At 46.9% G+C, this 21,902-nt stretch overlaps 2 long non-coding RNA genes and 1 other non-coding gene across 3 annotated transcripts; 2 read left to right on the forward strand and 1 right to left on the reverse strand.

Moving 5' to 3' along the window:
• Positions 1-588: 588 nt before the first annotated feature.
• LOC120684037 lies at positions 589-1,889 on the forward strand. Its single transcript, XR_005679041.1, has 3 exons — positions 589-772; positions 970-1,066; positions 1,167-1,889. It is a non-coding gene; the product is annotated as an uncharacterized LOC120684037 (long non-coding RNA).
• A 10,634-nt stretch (positions 1,890-12,523) lies between these two features.
• LOC120684036 lies at positions 12,524-13,911 on the forward strand. Its single transcript, XR_005679040.1, has 3 exons — positions 12,524-12,838; positions 13,030-13,138; positions 13,238-13,911. It is a non-coding gene; the product is annotated as an uncharacterized LOC120684036 (long non-coding RNA).
• Positions 13,912-17,694: 3,783 nt separating this feature from the next.
• On the reverse strand, positions 17,695-17,798 carry LOC120684136. The gene has a single exon (XR_005679118.1). It is a non-coding gene; the product is annotated as a small nucleolar RNA R71 (small nucleolar RNA).
• Positions 17,799-21,902: the final 4,104 nt, after the last annotated feature.

Genomic DNA, 21,902 nt, shown 5'->3' on the forward strand with positions numbered 1-21,902 from the left:
CATGGATGATGGATGGGATCCCCACCGGTTCACGTGATGACATTTGCATCATTGCATGTCTCGGCAGCACCACGGCCGGCCATGGCAGCCTGCTGCTGTTCTCATGTGACCGTGACGCCCGGATGGGATGCATCGCGCATGCATGCAGCCAGCGACACTCACGGCGCGCTCTCTCTCTCTTCTTTTCATGGCGGACGTCGTCGTCTCTGTTCGTCTGAAACGACGACTACATGCAGGGGAACGCGAATGCGCGTGCGGGATAAAAAAAGTGTTCAGACGGATGGGTCTTGGTACGGTGATGATGGTTTTTGTGTCGTGACTCGTGACTGCCTCTGCCTCTCTGCCTTGAACGGAAAATCTGGTTGAGTGACGTTTTCAGGCGGCGAGAAAATCTCTTGAACGGAAAATCTGGTTGAGTGACGTTTTCAGGCGGCGAGAAAATCTCTGCTGGGCTGCGAACGAAAAGGAGACCGAAAATATCTCTCATTCTCTCCCGAGTCCCGGGCCGGGTTTGATCAGTACGAGGACGTTGCCGATAAACCTGCACTGCTCGCTCTTGAACCTGCACTGCTTGCCTTGACACGCCTCGTCTGCTATAAACCTGCACAGCATTAGAACACCTTTTTCACTCCGCTGGCTCCTCTCGTTCTTGCTCGGTGTTCGTTAAATACTACTCACCCGGCCGTCGCCCCCTCACTCACTCACCAACTACTCACCCGGCCATCGCCCCCTCGCTCGCTCACCAGTCGCTCGCTCCTCTCCACTCCAACAGGTTCGTCTTCCTCTCCTCTCTGGCATCTTTCCCTCTTCTTCAATCTCTCGTGTTCATCGATGGAACGAGCTAATCCCCCCTCTCTCTCTCTCCCGTTTTGGTTTATGCAAAATCTAAATTTTTAATGGTGTTAGCGTCTTTCTCTGTGTGCATCTATAATTTACATATAATCAATTGGGTCGGATCATGTTTTACAGGCCACACCACGCAGTCATGTCTGGAGGTCACGTTGTAGCGAAACTTTATTTCAACTGCGGTTATTGTGGAGTAGCCCTATCTGATGGAGCTTTTACAGTTATAATTTTTTTTTACTTCGTCAATCATTTTTCTCTTAGCATTCTAGTTCTATCTTTCTATTAACATCATTTTCTTTTTCATTTTTCTTTTTTATCAGTACGACAAAATGGTTTCTACGGATGAAAGATGTCAACGTCTATTTTGTGAGTCATGCGCACGAATTCACGAGAATTACTTCAATCATGATATTTTTCGAGCACATAATCTCGATTATATCATTTCAACTGGTACGTTTGTTTGCACTTTCTAGGGATGTGTCCAAGATATACATGCACCACTGTATAGTCAACATCAGAGGACGTGCCCGTACAAAAGACTTACGTGTCCAATATGTAATAATGGATTTGCCTTGATATCACTGAGGTCACATCTTCTGAGAGAATATCAGTTTAACCATTACCAGCTTAATTATGGTTCTCCCAACACTAGTCATAATATCTCCAATGTTAGAAGGTGTGTTTTTAGCGGTAGAGAGGAAGACTTTGTGTTCTTCATTAGAGGCGCAACCCTTTATTTTGTATGGCTTGGTGCATCAGCTGCTGCTTCATCTCAAGCGTCTGCTTCTTCATCAGCGTCTGCAAATATCCAACTGATGATGAATTTGGTCGTAGCTCAGACTCAACAGGATAGTGGGTTCTACACAGATCCACCACTACCGAGGTGTACTGATGTTGTTTGTCTCTTTAGCTTCAGACATCTCACCGCAGAAAATAATTTTAAGATTTCTGTATTGATAGATTAGTTGTTTATGTGTATGTCTTTATTTATCTATCGGATAAATTTAAATTGGTGGTTTGTTTATCTGTCGGATGAACTTAAATTGGTGGTGCTGGATGGAAGCTTATCCAAGGTCAAACAGACTTCACCAATTAAAAGAATTTTTGATTGACTAGAGATATGCTTAGGTGAGCGGAAGGAATTGATCTGGTACTACTTAGCTTAGACTAGAAAAAACATTTATTAACAAAATATTTCTTCAACCTTCAAGAAAAAACATCATAAAAAGGTGGTCTAGAAACAAAGTTTATTAGGTATAAGGGCCTTCATTAACTTGATAATCTCCTACACTTATTTCAAATATGTTGAAATTCTTCTTTGCAATGAGGCAACAGGAGAAGCAAAATATTTTTTGCAAGGAAGTCCTAACGTAATAATCATGAAAGGAAAACAGTTAATATAGTATAACGACAATTCAATAAGTGTATCACTTCACAAATATCAAACATAAGGATACCTCAAGGACCCAAGGTGTATCGTCAGTTGGCAAGATACCGACACAAGGTCCCTAGTAGCAATCTATGACGAAAAATGCCATCCTTCTAAATGGTTTGACTAATATTTTGGATAACTTCTAGTACTCTCAGAAATTACTCCCAATGCAATGTATTTTGGCAGGTAAGTGACTTCAATTTGGAAGTTTAGCATGATCCTTTTACTGTATGAAGAAATCGTAAAACAATACAATTGTATATTGTAAAGTTACACTACTACAAAAACGTTGATTTGTCCCGGTTGGGAAACCGCTGTTGTCCCGGTTTCCCAACCGGGAACGCCAGTCCGGGACAAAAGGGGGTACCCTTTTGTCCCGGGTCTGGCAACCGGGACAGAAGATGACCTTTTGTCCCGGTTGGTAACACCAACCGGGACAAAAGGTGCAGCCAGCGCCCACGTGGCTGGCGCACCCTTTTGTCCCGGTTGGTGTTACCAACCGGGACAAAATGTCTCTTTTTTTTCATGTTTTTCTTTTCTCAATTCTTTTTCTATTTCAATTATACTTTTGCATTTCAATTAAACTTATGTATTGGAATTCAGTGTGTATGATCTCCACTAATATATACATATATATATAGTTACTTATATAATATTTTTCCTAGATAGTTTTCATATATAAATTAATTCACATATATATATATATATATATATATATATATATATATATATATATATATATATATATATGTATACACATATCTATACATGTGAATTCCTTTACATATGAAAATGTCTAGGACCAATATTATATAAATATATATATACACATATATATTATTGGAGTGCTTATATATATAATACATACATACTCCATCATATTTGCATAGGTATATTCGTTCTTAATTACATAGTAGAATTCGCCTTTTGGAAATTTAATACATACATACATACTCATAAATAGAAATTTAATACATAGACACACATATATATTTACATAGTTATATTCGTTCTTAATTACATATATACGCGTATATTGTCATATTTGCTGTGATTGTCAATATTAGATATTCCATCGTAGTAGAATTCGCCTTTTGGATCGAGGACTTGCTCAACAATAAATCCGGAGAATTGTTCTTGAATCGCCATAATCTTTTCCTCCGGTATGAGTTTATCGCGCATCTCCCCGACCTATGGAAAAAGGGGATAATTAATTTCGACTAATTAAAATACGAGTTCAAATATTAACAAATTTTTTACTTACTTCCTCCTCCCAATCTGTCCAGCCCTTTGGAGGACTTACCAGACCATGGATGTTCTCGCATACATAGTATGCGCACAATACAGTGCCTGGTTTCTGCCTCATACACTTTAAGAGAGAAGAAATTATCAGGTATTTACATGAATATATAATAAAACTAATGAATCGTGCAATGAATCATACAAGTGCGTACCGGAAAATCTGTCTTGATCTTCAATTCCTTGTCAAATTTGCCTGGATGATTTTTAGCGAATTCTTTCCAAACCCTGTACATGATTAGAACAATTATAGTCAAGTAACAAAGTGATTCAAATTATCGGTCACCGACGGAGTAGTGGTAGATTTACTTTTTCATCATGTTAAGAAGATTTTCGTATTGTTCTGGAGGTCTCCTCAATGAGTCCATAACCACGAGTAGGCTCTTCTCGGGAATTATGACAATTAGGACCCAGTGTTCACTGCAAGATTATACGGAGGCAGTTCTTGGTAGTTAAGGTTTAAACAATTCGATTACAGAATAGAAAGAGTTAGACGGAAGGAATCACTCACGCAAAGTTGTAAGGAAACAATATCATTTGCTTGTTGTGATAAACGCTTATGTACTTGAACAACATTTGGAATATCTCATCGGTATTGTCGCGTAGAAGCCTACAATTACAAGTAATTGGGTCGATGAAGCCGAGGTGAGAGTATCCCTTTCTTCTGCAAGTATGTATCTCCATTCTACATGATACCGAATAAATCAAGAGATCAGTATGTTGAGATCATGCAAAACAATACGTAAGGAGAGTAAAATACTTACAGAACCCACAAGGCGACCATAGAGATGTCGAGGGCCTCCTGATGGAATAGTTGGTAAATTTCTTCCCAGTTTATCCATAGAATGGCCTCCCCCCGTAAGAAATCATCATCTTTAATCTTTGCGCCCTGCATGAAGATGCAATCGGCCATCGCACGCATGTAGTGCTGGTGCAGCTTATACATTTGCGTTGGAAGCACAGACACTACTTCGGGGGGTACAAGAGTTTTGCCGATCTCAAACGTCCATTTGACGACCACATCGGCCTTTGGAATATCTTCTCCCCCTGCAATCTGAGCGGCCGTCAGGTTTGATTCTTTCAAAAATGTAACAAAGTCTTGTTCTTGCGTCGTCTGTCCCACTACGAGAGGCTCTATTGATTGTTTCTTTTGGGCTCCGAGCTGTGGAACGTCGGACGACGACGACTTTGATTGTCTCTTCTTTTTCTCAGTAGTTTTGATAATTGTGCGTTCGTAGTCTGAAGGGGGGTCTCTCGGAATGAATTTTCTCTTATTTGCTTCGCACATTCCCTTAAAAAATTTCAAATCTATCGGATTTATCACTTTCTCGGGCTCCGGCTTCGGCTTCGGCTTGAAGTGCTCTTTAACTCTTTCTTGAGTTATCCGATCGCATTCTTCAAGGCTCATGTCCCAGGGTTTAATAGGAGCCTCCTTGGTTTTCTTCTTCTTTGGAGGCTCCTTAGCCGGTGCAGCTACCTTCTTTGCCGGCGGCCGTTTCTGCTTCTTTGCCGGCGGCGGAGGGGGTGACCATGGAGGCGACGGTGACGCTTGAGTGTTCATCGGCGCATGAGGTGATGGTGATGGAGAATGTGCCGGTGAACCTTGCCGAGACAGTGCTGCCCTTGGGGAGTTTTGCGGAGATGCCGGTCTTGGAGAGGCATGCTGAGATGCCGGTCTTGGTGTTTGATCATCCGACTTTAGGACAATGTAGCGCTTATCCCATAGGATGTAGCCATGAATGGCTTCTGCTAGTGTCCTCTCCCCATCGCCTCCAGGAATATCAAGCTCGAGCGTCTCCCAACCCTGGCACACCTGCTCCATGCCAACTCTTGTGTATCTAGGCGGAATTTGCTGCCCGTGGTACACGTCGCCTGGTTCGGTTGGCATGGCGGTACCGTACGCGAACAGTGAACATTAAGTTCTTAACGGCAGTCTGCAGGTCACAAGGTGTCCGGTGGGTGATCTCATCCACTGGAAATCGCTGCGGGGCCGACGCTTCAACTGCGGCCTGGATCCCCGTGGGCTCGGCGGCGGCGACGTCTGTGGAAGCGCAGCTGCTTTTCCGCTGAGACAGGTGATCGGCTGCGACACTAGGCTCTGGAGGCAACGTTTGCGCTTGCTGTTGCTGGCTCATTGCTACGGCCACTTGGCGTTGAACCTCTTCCTCCAGTCTTTGATCGTGTGACATGAGCCGTTCCTCTAGCCTTCGCAAGTGCTCCCGCTCATCATTCTTTCTTCTTTGCCGGCTTCTATATGACTCAATGTAATCCCTGAACCCATACTTCCATGGAACCACGCCTTTACCTCTTGTGCGGCCCGGATGCTCTAGATTCCCAAGGGCGTAAGTCAGCTCGTCCCTCTCTCTATTCGGCTTGAATGTTCCCTCAGCCGCTGCTTGTATGGCCTCCTGTAGTCTCTGGGCTGCTCGCTGGATGTTTGGCCCATAGACGCAGTCACCAGTCAATGGGTCCAAGCTTCCCCCGTGACCATAAAACCAGGTCCTTGACCTTTCAGACCAGTTCATGGTCGCAGGTTGGATGCCTCTGTCAAGCAGATCCTGCTCCATCTTCTCCCATTTGGGTACTGCAAGCTTGTAGCCTCCTTGGCCTAGAGTGTGATGGTACACTTTCTTCGAGGCATTGTCTTTGGCCTTCTGCACCTTCTGAAGCCCAAGCTCTGAAGACTTGTATTCTACAAATGCATCCCAGTGACCCCTGAGCTTTTCGAGCTCGCCGGTAAATACGGGTGTGGTCCCGGTCTTGATATATTTCTTCGTCAAAATTTTCTTGAATGATCGCAGCTGTTCGGCCATCTTACTCAGGGTCCAGTGCTTGCATATCTCTTCGGATTCAGCTGGAACCGTGAAGTTTTTCTTAAGCTCCCGCCAGCACCATTCTTTTTCTCTTTCGGGTACCGCATCCCGTTCCTCGCTTGGATTGGAAGCTTTCCAGAGCTTGAAGCTGATCGGGATGTGGTCCCTGACAATACATCCGGATTGTCTTATGAATTTTTTGGCGGCAGCTTCTGGAGCGATCGGTTCGCCATCTGGACCAACTTCCGTTATAATGAACCGCCCTTCCAGTTTTTTTGTTGGGCCTCGCTTCGTCTTTTTCTGCTGCGACGATGATCCAGACGGCTATAAAAAAACATTTATAGTATTCATATAGATTCAGATGAAAATATGATTGTCACTACAAATAATTATAGTTGTGATATGTACATTAGCACTTTGTTCAGCAGCAGCGTCATCCTGAATAGATGGTGCCTCAATTCCATCACCGGACATATTCAAATATATGTCGGTATTGCTGCCATCATCAGCTTGTTCAGCGACATCTCCTTGACCTTCGCCAATCATATTCAACAAGAACTGTTCGTCTTCCGCGTCTGTGTGTCGCGGGTCCATCGTAACTAAAATATGAATACAAATAAAACCCTTAAAAAATTATCTAAATAATCCACATATTTGCGAGCATTTGACTAAGTACCGATCGATGGACGAGGTCGAGTAATATTCTCTAAGTAATTCAAGAAATGAACTTGAAATATTCTATCGATAATTTCACTAAGTACCGATCGATGGATGAGGTCGAGAAATATTTCACTAAGTAATTCAAGAAATATACATGAAATATTTAAAAGAAATTTAAACTCACTTTACACATACATACATACATACATACATTCATACATTTAAAAATTTGTAAATATACCTTTATTTACACAACAAATTATGATTTCACTCTTAACAACAAATTATGATTTCACTCTAAATAACATGAACTCTAAATTATAATTTCAAATTATGAGCATGTCCCAAAGTTACATGAGTGTAGCTTCCTAGCTACTGAAAATGAGCCATAATTGGTCGACGATGTCGATCTCAGTGCTGCAAACACTCGACACACTCTGAAAACTAAAAATTAAAGAACATTTGGGAACTATATATACAGAGGCAGGAGCTTCCCAACGTAGCGAGAGGTTCTGGGGTTCAATGGAATGGAGAAGGTGTTGAGGGGACTCTCGTAGTAGGACGATCTTTTAGGAGATGAAACCTCGGTGTCAAATGCAGTGGGATTCGGCCTTTCTCCAGTATGATTCCATCTATTTTTAGGTACAGGCAGCTTTAGTAGTTTATGTACCAGGCTGCTGCATTACTTTTACCTTTTAGGTATAACAAATGTATTGTTGAATGATTGATCGCTCTTATACTAGTTTACCATGCTTCTTAGTACACAATTCTCATAATTTTCTAGACCTTCATTGATCCTGTACAATGCTAAATTAACCATATAATTTGCTACTTTCTTTGAATTGTGCCGATTTCATCAGGTTCTTTTGTTGTGGTTGATTTTATGGACTTAGGTCTAAGTAGCACGAAACTAAAAGTTTTTTTATTAGTAAATGTTATAGAAAATTTATGGATCCATGTTACTTACTTGCCAAGAGTTTTCTTTCTAGTAAATCGAAGTCAGCAATTTACGTCAATTAAGTTGGACCCTGAATGTTATTATAGTAAATTCATAGATTCATGTCAATTACTTATCAATAATTTTTCTCTCATGCAGATCATAATTAGAAAGTTATGTTAGTCATTGTTGTGGTACTGTAAGTTTGACAGATGATTTACACGGTGCGTTTGTGTCGATCCGTGAGCTTATTTCCTTCCATTTCCTATTTGTGACAGATGATTTAAGTCAGATTCAGGGTGAACACTATAATAGTTTTGTGAAGCCTCATTTCCTATTTGATGACCAAGCATCAATGCACCTACATACATTTGAGAGCAGCAGACAAGCATGGTGATTCTGTTAGTGCTCTGTGTTGGAGGGGACGAGATCGAGCTCTACCTTTGGGTACGCGGCGTGGGTTGGGATGGCCTGTAGCGGCGGGTCGACGGCGAGCAGGGGATGGTGGCGAGGGCGTTACGGCGGCGGCGGTGGCTCTGGGCGGCGGCGTGAGGTCGGGGCTCTGGGCGGCGGCGACGTCGATGGCGGCGATGCTCGGCTCGCGCGGTGGGGGGAGCAGGACGGCGGCGGCGGTGGCTCTGGGCGGCGGCGTGAGGTCGGGGCTCTGGGCGGCGGCGACGTCGATGGCGGCGGTGCTCGGCTCGCGCGGTGGGGGGAGCAGGACGGGCGCAGATGAGAAACCAAGTGTTAGGAGAAGGGCGAAGGAGGAAGGAAATATATGGGGGGGGCCTTTTGTCCCGGGTGAAGCCACGACCCGGGACAAAAGGTCCTTTTGTCCCGGGTGGTGGCTTCACCCGGGACAAAAGGCCCCCCCTTTTGTCCCGGGTGAAGCCACCACCCGGGACAAAAGGACCTTTTGTCCCGGGTCGTGGCTTCACCCGGGACAAAAGGGGTTTTTGGGCGGGCCGGGAAAATTCCCAGCCCGCGGCCCACCTTTAGTCCCGGGTGGATCTACCACCCGGGACAAAAGGGGCCCGTTTTCCCTCGTTCCCGCCTAATGTTATGTTTGTTTTTGTTTCTTTTTACTTCTCTTTTAAAATTGGCTTTCATTTGTTAATTCAGTTAATAAAATTATGATTCCAAAAATTATGGAACAAAATTTCTTATCTCTATATAAACTTGATACACGCAACAAAAATAATTAATTTTCATTCAAGTGATTGGGTCAATGAAATATCTAACTTTTTTGAAATCATATTTGTTATTTTGACCATGCAAAAATATATTAGGTGAAATTTTTTTTCAAACTGTTGCTTTTCGATAGAAAGTGGATTCTATCACGATATTAACGTTTAAAAAGTGAATTTTAGATAAAATTAAGCAATTTCATGATATTAATGAGTAGTGTGTGAGTTTGAGAGATAGTGTGTGTTAGTGAGATTGTGTGTGTTAGTGAGAGAGTATAGTGTGTTAATGTGAATGTAATTTCATGAAATAAATAAAATTAGTTGAGTAATCCATTATTGAATGAAAATTATAATTGAGTCTAGTAATTAAGTGAAAAATATATAAAATAATATAAATAACACATAAAGTATAATTGTACAGCACATATATAATAAAAGTATTCGAATTGCGATTATGTTTTTATACAATAATATAAAATGATTCAAGTACATGAAGGATTAGCGGTAACAGCCTTTCTCTTCACAAATGTCCCTTGATTATGATCACGGCGCAAGTATGGAGCATCATCATTGGCTAGCAGGATGCATGGATCAGCATTTACTTCGAAAGGTGGAATGGCAACAAAATTATTATATTCTTCTGAAAAGTCTGTCTTGTCCTCCACTCTAACGATGTTTCTCTTTCCTGATAGAACTATGTGTCGCTTAGGCTCATCCTTTTGCTTGTTGATCCCCTTCTTTGGCTTGCTGGACATGTTCTTAATGTAGAAAACCTGAGCGACATCCTGGGCTAGGACAAATGGCTCGTCTCTATACCCAAGATTGTTAAGATCAACTATTGTCATCCCATACTCATCTTTTATTACCCCTCCTCCAGATAGCTTAACCCATTGGCAACGAAATAGAGGCACCTTGAAATTGGGACCGTAATCCAGCTCCCATATCTCTTCAATGTAGCCGTAATATGTGTCTTTTTTTCCATTATTGTCTGTGGCATCCATACGAACACCGCTGTTTTGGTTGGTACTCTTTTTATCTTGGGCTATCGTATGAAAAGCACTAGGTTTTTTGGACCGACGACCTACTCGAGTTGTGCCCTTCTCTCCAGAAGGACAACGATCACCCCCACCGGCGCCACTCTCTCCAGCTGCTGAAGCCATATTTTACTGAAAAATACCTTTATTTTCCACATAATTATAAATTCTTACCATTACAATGCAAAAATTATTTACTATTACAATTACAATGATCAGATTAATAACTCTTGCAAATAACAATGAAATTATATAAAAAAGACGAAATGTATCATTAATCCTCAAGAAATCTCTAATTAATTGAAAGAAATCTCTATAACTTCTAATTACTTTGACACCCTTCAGTTCCAGGAGTACACTCTTTTCAATATCCAGAAACCCTCTAGAAGAAAAATAAACCTTTATTTCTGAAAATGTATATGTCAGTAACCTCAACCCTGCGGTGATGACACTGCCTTTCGGGGGGACACGGTGCGGTACAAGGATGTCACCAATCGGCTAGTCGCAGCACCAACATTTACGATTAATAGGCACAGCACTTGGCACAGGCAGCATGCTCGTTGATATGCTCTCAGTACAACAATGGGCATGCTGACTGCATCAAATGCTGTCTTCTTATCAATCGGAAGTGCTGGTGATGCGACCAACCGATTTGCGACGTCCTTATAGCGCATCGTGTATCCCTGAAAGGTAGTGCCATCACCGTTGGATGGAGATTAACGACGTATACTTGTTTCGAAAAAAAGATTTTTTTAGCTTCTAGATGGTTTCAATGTGAGCCTGATTAAATACATCACTAGAGTGTCAAAATAATCCATTCATAATACAAAAAATTCTATAATATACTCATTTCATTAATTCATTCATGAATAAAAAAATCAACTATCCACAATATGGTCATATATACAAGTACATCACACGAAGTATCTACACTCATTCTAAAAATTTCTACTATCCATATACTCATCTAAATCTAAAAGAAAATTACACCTACATACGCAATCTAGCTAGCTAAATGTCCAAGAAATGAGCTAGCTACACATTTTCTCTATTTCTAAAGTATGAAATGAGCTATACAAGCCAAGGAAGAAGAGAAAAACAAGCCCCAAACCTTTAGAGCAGATGGATGGATGGGGAATCAAAGATCTTCACAAATGTGGTGAAGAAATGAGCAAGAACTCCTCTATCCCGAGCCAAGAACAGCAAGAAAACAAGTGAGCTGAATGGCTCGGGCGGGGGAAGAGGGAAGGGGATAAGGGGCGCAAGGCCTTTTGTCCCGGTTGGAGGCACCAACCGGGACAAAAGGGGGGACTTTTGTCCCGGTTGGTGGTTCCAACCGGGACAAAAGGCTACGCGGGCCTTTTGTCCCGGTTGGAACCACCAACCGGGACAAAAGGCTCTCATTTTGTCCCGGTTGGTGTCTCAAACCGGGACAAAAGGCCCCCGTCCCCCCGCTGGCCCGGCTAGCCGTTGGACCCGGGACAAAAGCCACCTATTGTCCCGGGCCCAAAGGCTGCCGGGACAAATGGCCAGGAACAAAGGCCTGTTTTGTAGTAGTGTTATTACTAAATTGATGATACAAGAAACTAGTGGTTGGCTCAGATGCAACAAATTGCACTTAAAGTTCATTTTATATTAGAAGCTATAAATGTTACCAGTAGTCATCATAAAAGATTCATCACCAATATATTCGGTATATTTGTGGCATAGGCCAAAATTAAGGATGAAATGGTTCCATCAGAACATCCTGAAACCACAAATCAAAAAATTAGTAGATAGAAGAATTTGAAAAAAAAAACAAAACTGTGCTAAGGCAAACCACGAAAGGGAAGAAAGAAAAGACTCAGCACTATTTAGTGGTAAAGAAAATGCAACAGCAGTGAAAAGATTAAACTTGACCAGAGATTCTTTTGACCATCTCTCTCGAGATGTAGAGAGAGAGGGGTGGTGGTCACACGTGAACTCCCTCTGGGTCTGTGCCGGTGCCTCTCTCTGTAGCATGCAGCTGCCATGGTCGTTCTGAGAGTTGGAGAAGAAGACAAAAGCCAGTCTCCTTTTTCACCTCGGAGTCCGCATGCATCCAGCAGCAGCAGGGCCGGCTCCCTAGCTGCTCCTCTCTCCATGGCTCCTGAGTCCTGACCTCCCTCCCCTCTCCAGTCTCCATGGATGATGGATGGGATCCCCACCGGTTCACGTGATGACATTTGCATGTCTCGGCAGCACCACGGCCGGCCATGGCAGCCTGCTGTTCTCCTGTGACCGTCACGCCCGGTCACGGCGCGCGCTCTCTCTCTCTCTCTTCTTTTCATGGCGGTCGTCGACGTCTCTGTTCGTCTGAAACGACGACTACATGCAAGCTTTTGTGTCGATGAGATTGGTACGGAGGACGTTGCCGATAAACCTGCACTGCTCGCTCTTGAACCTGCACTGCTTGCCTTGACACGCCTCGTCTGCTATAAACCTGCACTGCATTAGAACACTTTTTTCACTCCGCTCGCTCCTTTCGCTCTTGCTCGGTGTTCTCACCTGGCCGTCGCCCCTCGCTCGCTCACCAACTACTCACCCGGCCATCTCCCCCTCGCTCACTCACCAGTCGCTTGCTAGTCTCTCGCTCCTCTCCACTCCAACAGGTTCGTTTTCCTCTTCTCTTTAGTGTCTTTCTCCCTTCTTCCATCTCTCGTGTTCATCGATGGAAGGAGCTAATCCCCTCTCTCTCCTGTTTTGGTTTACGCAAAATCTAAATTTTTAATGATGTTAACGTCTTTCTCTGTGTGCATCTATAATTTACATATAATCAATTGGGTCGGATCATATTTTGCAGGCCACACCACGCAGTCATGTTTGGAGGTCGCGCTAGAGGTGACGCTGTAGCGAAACTTTATTTCAACTGCGGTTATTGTGGAGTAGCCCTATCTGATGGGGCTTTTACAGTTATAATTTCTTTTTACTTCGTCAATCATTTTTTTCTTTGCATTCTAGTTCTATCTTTCTATTAACATCATTTTCTTTTTCATTTTTATTTTTATCAGTGCGACAAAATGGTTTCTACGGATGAAAGATGTCAACGTCTATTTTGTGAGTCATGCGCACAAATTCACGAGAATTCCTTCAATCATGATATTTTTCGAGCACAAAATCTCGATTATATCATTTCAACTGGTACGTTTGTTTGCACTTTTGAGGGATGTGCCCAAGATATACCTGCACCACTGTATAGTCAACATCAGAGGACGTGCCCGTACAAAAGACTTACGTGTCCAATATGTAATAATGGATTTGCTTTGATATCACTGAGGTCACATCTTCTGAGAGAACATCAGTTCAACTATTACCAGCTTAATTATGGTTCTCTCAACACTGGTCATAATATCTCTAATGATAGAGGGTGTGTTTTTGGCGGTAGAGAGGAAGACTTTGTATTCTTCATTAGAGACGCAACCCTTTATTTTGTATGGCTTGGTGCATCAGCTGCTGCTTCATCTCAAGCGTCTGCTTCTTCATCAGCGTCTGCAAATATCCAACTGATGGTGAATTTGGTCGCAGCTCAGACTCAGCAGGATAGTGGGTCCTACACAGATCCACCGCTACCGAGGTGTACTGATGTTTTTCGTCTCTTTAGCTTCAGGCATCTCACCGCAGAAAATAATTTTAAGATTTCTGTATTGATAGATTAGTTGTTTATGTGTATGTCTTTATTTATCTATCGGATAAATTTAAATTGATAATTTATTTATTTGTCGGATGAACTTAAATTGGTGGTGCTGGATGGAAGCTTATCTAAGGTCAAACAGACTTCACCAATTAAAAGAATTGGTGTCCTGTGCCGCGTGGCGAGGCGCCTCGAGCCCCCCACGCCCAGCCGACCCGCGCAGAGCGTTCGATGGGGGCAGGCGGGCAGGAGCCCATCGCGCCCGTCCGCGCGCGCCACCCTGGAGCAGCGGGGTCCGCGGGTCAGTGGGTGCTCCGTCCCGCCCAAGTGCCTTTGTCCCGGTGACGTGGCCTTCGCACCTGCACCCGTGGGCTGGAGGAGGAAGGCGAGACGGGGGACGGAGCCGGCGAGTGGGTCGCTTTGGGATGTGGAGGAGCCGGAGCCCCCAGCCCGCATGCCAGCGGCGGCGGGGGCGACGTGCCGCGCCCTGGGACGCGCCGGGTGGCCGGCCGGGGTTGGGAGCGCCCGAGCAGCCTGCCAGCCTCGCCGGCCGCGGGCGGGGAAGGGCTTAGAAGCCCACGCAGTAGCGCACCGGTTCGGCGGTGCGGTGCCCCGAAGCAGGACCTGCCAGGTCCGTCCGATCAACATCCATCGCCCGCCGGCGCTGCCCTGCGCTGCAGCCAGGCACACAGGACACGGGCAGGCACAGAGAGAGAACGAAGAGAGAGAGAGAGAGTAATCTGATGGCGGTGGGAGAATCGTGTGTTGACCGCTGATTACCGGCCTTGTCCGGTCCGGGGGGACCCAGCCAAGCAGCAGGGCGCGCGCTCAGCAACCGCTAACCATGCATCCGCGCGGATCCCGAGGCGCCCAAACCAACTGCCATCTGCTGCTAATCGTGTTTCGGTCTGGGGGAAAACCACTGGTGCTACTACTACTAGCTCTAGACCGCCTCTAGCACTAGGAGCAAGCAAGCAAGGTGCCAGGGCAGCCTTCCAGGCCAACTGCGAAAGGTTGCGCGCGCGCCATGCCGTGCCGTCGTGCGTGGGGAGCATGGCGCGCCGGGCGGGGCGCCGGCGGAGCTTGATCGCGCCGGGGCGGGCCATCACGTGTCGCGCCGGGTGGCTAGCTCCCGAGGTCGGTGGCGGGCGTCACCTGCGATCGATGAGCACACATGCGATGCGAGCGAGCATCCCTTCGGTTCCAAGGAAACCCCGGCCGGCCTAGAGGGGGCGGCGACGCGACGGAGAGCGAAGGCGTGCGTTCGGGCCGGCTGCCGCGGCCGGCAGCGCGCATGAGTCAGTCGTCCGGCCACGGTGCGCGTCCACGTGACGCCCGTCAGGCTGTCAGGGATAACCGGATAAGCGCGCACGGACCGGCAAAAGATACGCTGCGCTAGCTAGTACCCACCCACACTTTTGAACAGAAAAAACAACAACCTTATCTTGAGTTCTTCACCGCCTTGCACTGGCGGGCATCGTGCCCGCCGTCTTGGACGTTGGACCACGGCAAGTCCGTTCCCTAGCTCTCTGGCCACGGCAAGTTGCCGTCCCCGTCTGATCTGCCGCCGCAAGTTGGTAAGCGTGCGCAGTGCGGCTGCACGGCAAGGCCGACGCCGACGCCGACGCCGACGCCTCTGGCTCGCTCGATCCACACTGCAGTGCCGTGTACCTGCCCAATGGATGATATGGATCGGCGCTGGCCATCCTCTGATCCTGCCTGCTCCCACCCAGGCCCCGGCGCGCCTTTGCACGCGCGCGCGCCGCGCCGCCTCGGGACTCGCCGCCGGCCCACGCCAGCGCGTCACGGCTCGAGGTGCGCGTACGTGCTGCTGCGCGCGCCGACAGACAGCGCAGAGAGGGGGCAGCGGCGACGCGCGCGCGGTGCCACTGCCAGCGGCCGGCGGCCGGAACGACGGGGCGCGCGCGCGGTCCTCGGCGGGTCGTCCGTCGGCGTGCGCGGCCGCGGATCGCGCCGCCAGGCAATCGGCCCCGCCGAACCGGCCACCGCCGCCGCCGCCTTAGCCTGCGCGCGCGGTGTCACGGGCATGGCAGGCCTCGCCCCGGTCCAGCTTACACGAAACAAGCCCACGGGCGCAAGCTGCCTGGGCCAAGACGAGCCCAGTGCTAACGCGGTGATGATGCCCAGCAATTCAGGCATCATCATCCGGTTTGAAGAAGGGGAGGAGGAAAACCGCTCACACCAGAAACAAATCTGGTAGGATCTCTTCCTAGAACCTTTTGTGATCAGTAAATTACAGATTATTTTCTTCCAATATATAATGGTAATAATGGAGTCTATTTTTTTTCTTCTTACATGTCACACTCTCAAATACCCATATTGGTTATTCGTTTTCTGGACGAGAACCCGCATTGGTTACTCTAGCCACTCCTTTCCAGGCTTCTGAAGTTTAATTGGCTACTACTCTGACCATTTAAACTAACTACTTCAATACTTGCAAAGAAACTAACGATTGGTTCTGGATTTCAAATGTTATTCAACCCTGAGTGGATTTTAACACATACGAGGACCAAAACTGCTGGCTAATTACCAGCAGATAGACTAATCTGCTAGCTTAAGTATAGCACCAGCACTGACCTAATATGAACTTCTACCTCATTTTCTTCTTTTTTTTGGAAAGAAGGCTTGTACACCTCAACTTCCCTTTCAGTTTAGTAGCACGGACCTACCTTGTTAACTGCGCCACTAATATAATCGAACTGTCGGCGTACCCAGACTGGGTACCCACTCCTAATGTGTCAAGGGTAATACATGCGTAGTTATCCTTAACTACGCCCCAAGGACCTGAGTAGCCAGGCCCTTGTGGTTTGCCTCCATCTCACCGGACCAACGGCCTCGGATCCACTCCACCGCGCGGGGTTGGGTCCGGTGATGCCACGTGTCCTAGAGGTGGAGTTGCTCGGGGCCTTCAAGCCGTGGATCCGGACCCCCAGCCGGGTCCGGGACCTCCACGTGCTCCCCCGGACCCCCAGCCGGGTCCGGGACCCCCACGTGTCTATCCGGACCCCCACAAGCCACGGCTCAGCACTCCGTTCGGGAGGGGTCCAGAGCCGCCACGTGTCCCACAGACATGGGCCGGGGGATGAGCCTTCCGCTGGAAGCTCCCTTACCCACCCGCATTTAATGCGGTAGTGGAGGCGTGCTCTGCAGCCGTCGCAGAGGCGTGACAAGCCGCACTGTAGATCGCGATTTACCGAGGTATTACAGTGCAGTCACAGGCGCCGCCCACTCCTCCACGATAACCAGAGGCGACAGCTCGTCTCTCCATCATGATGCCTACGCCGTCAGCACGCAGTCTACGTGTTAGACTGTGCACCTACTCCACAACCTATCTCACAGGCGCCGTTCCGACAAGACGGGGCGCAACGGGCAGGGGATCGATGCCGGTCTGAACGCCCACGCAGACAAGACAAAGATCTAGGATAAGATCTCCGTCGACTGTAGTGAATAGGAACGAGGTGGAACACTGTTCCATCTCGCCACTGGGGCCACCTGTCGGGACCCAGCAACCTTGTAAGTGCCTCTCTCTTGGAATATAAAAGGGAGAGCATGCCCAGAGCAAAAGGCGCTGGAGACTCTCTGGGCACTCTCCAGACTTCCTTCCTCCTCGATCTCTCAAGGAGTCTAGCAATACATCACACAGTGGACGTAAGGTATTACGCTCCGGCGGCCCGAACCACTCTAAATCTTTCCGTGTTCTTGAGCCCTTGGCGAGATCAGGCAAAACCTCTAGCGCAAGAAAAGGACATCGACACCTGGGCCAAATGCTCCAAGGCGTTCCACGCAAAATTCTTCCCGCTGGGCAAAACAAATGCCCTGCGCGGGAGAATTTTAAGTTTCCAGCAGACGGGGATGGAATCCATCCCAGAAGCTTGGGAGAGGCTGCAGGAATACATCCTGGCCTATCCTCATCACGGCATGGACGAGTGGCTCGTCCTGCAAAGCTTCTACAACGGGCTCACAATGACATCTTGAGCCAATATTGATGCCGCTGCTGGAGGAGCCTTCCTCGACCTGACCATAGGCAAATCCAAAGCATTGGTCGAGAAGATGGTCTCCAATCAGGGGTGGAGCGATGAACGACTCCAACCCCGCACCAAAGGCATGCATACCGTCTAAGAGACGGATATGATTGCCGCGAAGCTGGACCTCCTAATCAAGAAGATGGAGGAAGGGTGCAAACAACCGATCCATGCTCCCGTTTACGCCATGGGTTCGCACTTCACGTGCGAAGTCTGTGGTAATGATGGACACTCGGGGAACGACTGCCCCGAAACCCGTGAAGACTGCGCCTACCTCAACAACAACAACAACGGGTACCGTCCACAACAAGGAGGCTAGGGGTGGAACTAGCCACGTCCACCTTTTCAGGGAGGTAATAACTACAATCCTTCTTATAAATTGAATTTCAATTCAAACCAATCTCCCTTGAGAGAACTTGTTCTTGGCCAAGTTAAAATCAACGAAAGTATAAATAAAAAACTCTTGGCCAATGACAAATCCCTGGAAAGTTTAAATGTCAAGCTTGAAACTTTGTCTTCAACTCTTAAAAACCAGTCAAGTTTCAATAAAAAGGTTGAATCTCTTCTTGCTCAAATAGCTGCTTCTGTTCCTGTCTCTGAGAATGTTAAAGCGGTGACCACGAGGGGTGGTAAGTCCACTCGTGATCCACCACACCCTAACCATGCAGGAAAAGCACCGGCAACCCAGGAAGAAGAACAACCAACAGATCAAGAAGAAACCAGGGAACCAGAAAAGGGAACGGCTCCACAGGATTATATTGAAACCAGTTTCCTGCCGTTCCCCACCCGTAATAAGAAGGCAACCGTGGATGATCAGTTTACTCGTTTTGTTGAGATGATCCAGAAGATACAGTTTACGCCCGATATATCAAGGACATCATCAACAACAAACGGCTGCTGCCCACCACAGAAGTTGTCAAGCCCACAGAAGAGTGTGGCGCAGCTATACTCAACCAACCCTCGGAGAAGAAGAAAGATCCAGGGTACCCCACAATCACGTGTTCAATTGGGGCACAACACTTTGGCCGTGCCTTGTGTGACTTAGGAGCAAGTGTCAGCGTGATGCCAAAAGCCGTCTACGACAAGCTAAACTTCACACAGCTCACACCAACCCCAATGCATCTCCAGCTGGCAGACTCCTCGGTACGGTATCCAGAGGGGATTGCAGAAGACGTACCGGTAAAAGTTAGGGACTACTTCATACCTGTCGATTTTGTGGTGCTGGACATGGACATTTCCAAGGATACACCACTTATTCTAGGAAGATCATTCCTAAGCACTGCAGGGGCACAAATCAATGTTGGAGCCGGAGAAATCCGCTTCAATATCAATGACAAGGAAGAAAGGTTCCCATTTCAGCCCAAGGTTGAGCAATGCTCTATGATCAAAATCAAGTTTGGGCCAAATTCACGAGGCATGCAAGAAGCCATGGTAACACCACGAAAAAAGGACAACACGGTCAGCCTCGTGAAAGAAGTAATAAAGGAGGGTAAGCATGAAGAGGTGGTAATACCAGTCCAGACTACTCCACAAGATCAACCCTCCTCATCAAGAGAGAAAAAAGCGGAGAAAGCACAGCAATCCGTCACTGCTCCTCCCAGGACGGGTGCTCAATCATAATCAAAGAGGAGTCGTGCACGTCGGACTTTAAATGACGTGCCCTTGCCAAAGGTAAATTGGTATTTATCTCATATTTGTTTTCCACTTTTCAACCTTTTCTTGGCACCTTATTTGTTTTTCTCCACTACATGTTTGAAATTTTCAAAATTGTTTTCTGCATGCTGGAATTTTTCTAGCACTTTTCCCTTTTTACAAAAAGACCAAAAATATTTTATGAGTTTTAAAATTCTTTGGGAAAAATAATTTGGACATATTTTCGAGCAAACTTTTGGCCGTGCAACATATTTTCAATGTTTATGACCGTTGAGGAATCACCTAGCCAAAGGGGGGCACCAGGGGGCCCACCCTGGGGCCGGCCGACCCCACAGGTCGGCCGACCCAGGGCCAATGGCTCCTGGGCCCCACCTTCTCCAACGGCTTCCTGACCGTTGTGCCTGGCTCCTCCTCGGGTGCACTCGCCCAGTTTCCTTCAAATAGAGGCCGAGAGAGGGGTGATGAGCTCTCATGCTCACTCTCTCCACTCTCACTCCCTCTCACACATTCTTGCTTGGGTTTCCTTTGGATTTTGGCTCAAGTTTGATTGCAAGAACACACGCTCTCTCAATTCTTTGCTGCAAGATTGATCACATAATTGGAGGAACAACTTTCGGGTAAGAGTTTCATTTTCATTTCACTAAGTAACCCGAATCGAGTTGTTCTCGTTCGTTCTTGTTCGTTCTTTTTGCAAGCATGAAGGGTGTAGGTCGGAAACTTTCCGGAGCTATCAAGAAGATGACAGGGTCAAGCTCATCTCGTTCATGGGGTGGGTCGAGCTCTCGTCATTCCCCCGAACCTACACCAGCGCCGACCACGATGGACTATGAGCAAGACGAACAAGAGGAACAAATAGAGGAGCAAGCTAAAGAACCGCAAGCCGAGGACATGAAAAATAGATGAAGATGATGCACTGTACCTCGACTTGCAAGACGACCGCGAGCGTCAAGCCTACATCATGATCAAGAATCGAAGCTTTGGTCATACCAGAGCCTTCGATCCGGACCTTCTCGAAAAAACAGGTATGGACGTTGACTTCGCTCATGTTTGGCATGTGCTTGGATGGGATGGTTTTGTGCCCATTGAGGAGAATGGTTCTCGTCTCCTCACCATCCAGTTTCTTTGCACTCTTCGGGAGGTGGACGATGGTGTTTCTTTCCAACTTTTTGGAGTTGAACGCTATTTTAATTGGAGAAATTTCAGTCACCTCCTTGGTTTTAGCGTGTGCTTGCCAGTTTCCCTTGCAAAAGCTTGCTGCGGTTTTGATCGACATGAGTTTTGGGGTTTGATTTCGGGTCAAGTTGTTCATGGAAAGTTTGCACCTAGGTGCAATGACATTCAAAACCCGACTCTTCGTTTGATGCACAAGTGGGTGGCTATCACTCTCTTTCCAAGAGATGATCCACGACCAGTGCACAACGATGAGTTGATGATATTATACGCCATGGTCAACAAGATCCGAATCTCCCCCGCACAAGCAATGGTTAAGCAATGGCTCACAAATTTTCTGATGACAGGTCCTATTGAATGCACTTCTTTGGTTACCCGCATCGCATCAAACATGGGAATCTTAGACGGGAACCCTATTCCTTTTTATTGAGGAGCCCCATGTTATGATCGATGAGGCGTACTTGGTTCAAGGCCACATGCTCAAGAAAGGCCCGGATGACTCCTTGATTTTCTTTTCGCTTGGTTATGCAAATGAAATCCTGTTGCCAAATGCGGGGTATCATTTGTATAACTGCCGTTCGCTAACCATCCCTCTTGTTCCACAAGAGGAGAGCCGCCAGCATAGTGTTTCTAGTCTTCCTGGCAGGGTTACAAGAAGCAGGGCCAGAAGGGTGGAATTCATGAAGCAGCAACCTCAGCCGCAACCACAGCAATATGAGGCTGGAGGTTCGTCATGGCAGAGTGCCAGCTCCACTGAGTGGGCACGGCAGGCCTCAGGGCACCGGTCCACCAGTTCCAGCTCCAGCGGACCCCCACGACGTACAGCTTCATCCAAAAGTTTTGCCACTCTGACTCGGCAGATGGGCGAGCTGAACATGTGCACCACCAACATCGATGAGTCACTGGGTCAGCACATCGAGTCAACACAGAACTGGCAGTGATACACAGGCGAGAGAATCCGCAACCTGGAGCAGCAACAGCAGCAATCCCAGGAGGAGTGGAGGGCCTACTACCGTTGGGCTGGGTTTAACCCCAACCAGTAGCAGTGAGCCTGAAGCTAGCTTGGGGGAAGACCCCCATGAGAGGTACCTTGTATCAAACTCTATCTTTACCGCTTTTCAAAATCTTGCATGAAACCAAACAAAAATTTGCAAAAAATATAAAAATCCATAAAAATTT

This window comes from Panicum virgatum, chromosome 7N (assembly GCF_016808335.1).
Source record: "Panicum virgatum strain AP13 chromosome 7N, P.virgatum_v5, whole genome shotgun sequence".
Lineage (NCBI taxonomy): Eukaryota > Viridiplantae > Streptophyta > Magnoliopsida > Poales > Poaceae > Panicum > Panicum virgatum.